This window comes from Grammomys surdaster, unplaced genomic scaffold (genome assembly GCF_004785775.1).
Source record: "Grammomys surdaster isolate TR1022 unplaced genomic scaffold, NIH_TR_1.0 931, whole genome shotgun sequence".
Lineage (NCBI taxonomy): Eukaryota > Metazoa > Chordata > Mammalia > Rodentia > Muridae > Grammomys > Grammomys surdaster.
In genome coordinates, this window is record NW_021605350.1 from 328,434 (window position 1) to 333,008 (window position 4,575).

Sequence of the window (4,575 nt, forward strand, 5' to 3'; positions counted from 1 at the left end):
TAACTGTACCAATCAGAGCTACCAAGAACTAAGCCACCAACCAAAGAGCATACATGGGCTGGTCCGTGGCCCCTGATACATATGTAACAAAGGACTGCCTTGTCTGGTCTCAGTGGGATGAAATAGTCTTGATCCTGTGGAGGTCTGATGCCCGAGAGAAAAGGGATGCTAGAAAGGTTAGGTGGAAATGGTGAGTGGGTGTGTGAGGAAGTATCCAAAAAGACTCTTTAATTGCATCTATGCTCAATACATATGGACATTTTCCTTGCTGATGTTCCTCAGACAGCTCTGCATTACAAGTTTTTACAAGGCATTTGCTTTGGACTATGATTTTTCTTGTTTTTTCATCTTAAGACTCTCCACACAGTCCACAGTGCAGGAGCTTACTGTGTAGACAAGACTAGTCTTGAATTCACAGAGATCCTCCTGCCTCTGCCTTTCAAGTGCTAGGGTCCAAGACATACACTACCAGGCCCAGTCTGAAACATGATATTTTTAAACCATCTATAAATTGTTATAAGTAAACACTAGGCTTCACATAGGTTATATGCAAATCCAGCATCTTACAGTGGAATGGAATTTACATTTGTTTACTTGTTGTTTGAGACTGAACATCAACATCTTGGTCTTCAACAGGATACATCCGGCTTCCATCTGCACCTGAAGCTGACCATGTGCCACAGCTCTCCCTACCCAAATCTCACCAGGTAAGAGATGGTTTCCCAGAAGTGTTGACACACTTGTCTGCACAGGTAAGACCACCACTTTTGCTAGAATTCTTGGCCCAAAAGAAACGTGTCCAGAGGCATCAGGACACAAGAATCAAGGAGCAGCCTGAGACAGAATCCTGTTTTCATCTTCATCAAGAGCTGACCATGTGCCACAGCTCTCCATACCCGAACTCTTCCTGGAAAGAAATGGTCTCCCAGGAGTCCTGACACACAGGCTTTCAGGAGGAACAAGCCACAGTCAGAGACAGCAAGTCCAGACAACACCAGAGATAACCAGTTGTCGAGAATCAAGGGCAAGAACGTAAGCAATAGAAACCAAGGCTACATGGCATCATCAGAACCCAGTTCTCCCACCACAGCAAACCCTGGATACCCCAATACACCCTAAAATCAAGACTCTGATTTAAAATAAAATCTCATGATGATGATATAGGACTTTAAGAAGGACATAAATAACGCCCTTAAAAATTACAGAAGGGAGGGGGGAGTGCCATGGTCCCTGCCACCTACCAACCCACCACTTCACACTCTGCCACCTCTGTTGCTACTGCCCACTCCACGCAGCTCAGTCTGCATCTCCTGGAGGAGCAGTGGAGTACAGGGTCTGGTGGAGGCATGGGGTGCGGCCATGGCAGACAGTGCAGGAGCAGGGGCAGCAAGCCAGGCCTCGGGGCGGTGGGGACACTTCAGTAGGGCTGATGGCCCTGTCAATCCTGTTTGGCTGCCTCCGGGAGACTCACAACTCATTGCTCTCATAGTGGAGCAGCTCAAGAGCCATGGCCTGATTGACAGATTCCACTGGGACTGCCTGGCAGACATGAACACTAAGCCAGCTTACCAGAACCTGAGGCAGAAGGTGGATAATTTTGTGTCAACACATCTGGGCAAACAGGAATGGAATCCTGCAATGAACAAGAACCAGTTGCGAAATGGGCTGAAGCAGAGCATGGTTCAGTCAGGTGTGAGGCGCGCGCGTGTAGTGTCTCACTGGCAGGAACACACACACACACACACACACACACACACACACACACACCAGAATCCTTCCGTAGAAACACGTTTATTCCCATAAACCAAAATGGTGGTAGAAGACGAAGAAGATGGAGAAAGGCACTGTTTTATACCCTAGAGCGGTGTAATCACCTCTCATTGGCTGCTTACTCATTGCGCGCCAAACGCCGTGGGATGGGCTCAGCTTTGGCGGGCTTTTACCATGGCACATGCGCACTTTATTTGTTTACTAGGAAGAATTATGGCTGACAGCGCCACCTAGCGATGGCGGACTTTGCCAGCACCTGCCGCGGTTCCCAACAGTCAGGCATGTTGGAAGTAGGAATGGACAGGATCATTTCTCAAGTGGTAGACCCCAAACTAAACCACATATCAGGCCACAGACAGAGCAAGCAACCCACCAGTTCCTGGATGCCCAGAAAAGTTGTGCCAGCTCCCCCTCCAGAACCTGAAAGCCAGGATACTCCAGTGCCATCCCAAGATGCTTCCTATGAATATGCTCGATACCTTTGGAAAGCTCTATTTAACAAAGAAATGGATTCCTGTTTCGTAAGAATATAACTTTAGTCGACTACGTCATTGCTGATGTCGGGATTTTGGCCTTGACTGCGGTGGTGTCCACATTGGATGGAGAGCAACTTTGGTGGTCTGGGACAGTTACCTGTACTTGCTCTTGGATTGTGTTACCTTTGACCAGCCTGTTGAAGGGTATGACCCCAGTAGACACTACATAGGTTTAAGCACTACAATGACATGGGTTGTCCTGAGCAAACCTTTATACTTGAAGAGAGGCACTGTATGTGGATATCAGTGCTGGGTATGCAGAAGCCAGGCTGGAGGCTAGCTGGTCAGGACAGCAAGGATCAGTGGGACCAGCTGTTGGGAGGTGGGTTTTCATATTGTTGCTAGAGTTACAGACTGAAAGGATGGCAATTAGCATCAATAGCCTTACGGTTGTGATGACCTTCCTGTGCTTCAGGATCTTAGTGGTTTTCTTTCTTTGTCAGAGGAAGTATTGTAGCCCTGGGATGACTGAGAAAGCTGAGACTTAAGGTGCACAGGAAATCCCCACAGCTTCTGTCCTGGCATCTGCCCATCCGCAGGGGCAAGTCACTCTGGATGCTGTGCTCAGTTCTCATGTTTGTGTTTTTAGAAAAAAAAAAAAAAAACACGTGATATTTTGTTTGTTTGTTTTTTCGAAACAGGGTTTCTCTGTGTAGCCCTGGCTGTCCTGGAACTCACTCTGTAGACCAGGCTGGCCTCAAACTCAGAAATCCACCTGCCTCTGCCTCCCAAGTGCTGGGATTAAAGGCATGCTCCACCACTGTATTGCTTGTTCCTTGACTATTTGCACCTATTTTTTGCTAGACCCTCAACCTAGAACTGACCTTAATACTTGCATGTAATCAAAATGGAATAAAAGCATAAAGGAGGAGAGGGGATGGGGTATGGGGTCCTAGGGAGGAGAAATGGGGAAAGGGGATGACATCTGTATTGTAAATTATATATATGTGAGATTTTCTGAAGGAGCTTGAAAGATTATATTGAGAACAGTGTAAACAATGAAGGCCTGGCTTGTGAAATTTCAGAGAGAAGATTAAAGACTCTTATCAGGGCCATTGCTATTTTGATTGTGAAGATTCCGTGGTTTTTATTATCTGAGGCTGAAGAATCAGCTGTGATTAACAAGATAACAGAACAACTAAAGTGAAACTTTTTGCATTACTGGAACTATTAATGCTATTTAGCTGGAACTAAGAAATTAGCAGTGATTAAGAAGAGACCAGAGAGCACATAGGGAGGGACCCATGGCCCCAGCTGTATATGTAGGGGAGGATGACATTGTAAGGCATAGGTGGGTGGGGAAGTCCTTGGTCCAGTGAAGGCTGGATGACCCAGTGTAAGGGAAATCATGGGTGGGGAGGTGGGAGTGGGAGTGTGGGTGGGGGCATATCCTCATTGAATCAGGAGGAGGGGATACGGGTTAGGGGATTCCTGAGTGTGGGGGGGAACGGGGAAAGGAGATTGCATCTGAAATGTAAATAAAATATCCAATAAAAAATAAAAATAAAAAAAGAAGAGACCAGCATCACTAAGGTGAAATCTGGGAAGTGTTTCCTGAGAGAACAGAGAAACTGTTCCAGAGACAGCCACGGTTGTACCTCATGTTGGCAGCAAGACTTGGTAATATATAAGAGTCACCCAGGTGGTACTGGTTTAAAACAGGAAGGGGGAACAACTGATGCTTGGCACTGTAAGAGGCCAGGAGAGGCCATTGGTGAAGGTGTAGCCTCAGTGGCAGGTGAATTCCCAGGATTGAAGGGGTCATTCAGAGAAGCAAGGCTTAGCACTATGAAAAGAACCTATGAAAGGCTATATGTGAATGTACAGTCCAGTTGCAGCAGAAGACAGCAGTGTTTTGGAGATGTCAGTACCATGAGATGACCACCAAGAATAGCAGCAGTAGTGCAGTACACGCAGCTGAAGCCTAGAGGACAAGCTGTGTGCTACAAAGGGCAGAGCTGGAGAAGTGACCCAAGCCTTTGGAGGAGCTCAGAGGATGGTGAATGAGTCCCAGACATTGGATGGTTAAAGTTTGATTTTGATTTTGATTTTGATTGTGACAGTGCCCTGATATTTTTCCCTCTTGAAGTAAGAAAGTATTTGAGTGGATCCTACCAGTAAAAGAATTTGAATTTCAAAAAAAAAAAGACAAAGAAAAAACCTGCTAATAACTAGTGGATGTTTTACAATAAAGTCATTTGATGATCTTTCAAAAAAAGAAAGAAAGAAAGAAAGAAAGAAAGAAAGAAAGAAAGAAAGAAAGAAAGAA

The 4,575-nt window shown here is 45.9% G+C and overlaps 1 pseudogene; it reads left to right on the forward strand.

Annotated features, from left to right (window-relative positions):
* The first annotated feature begins 1,356 nt into the window (after positions 1–1,356).
* Positions 1,357–2,303, forward strand: LOC114634282 (annotated as a pseudogene).
* Positions 2,304–4,575: the final 2,272 nt, after the last annotated feature.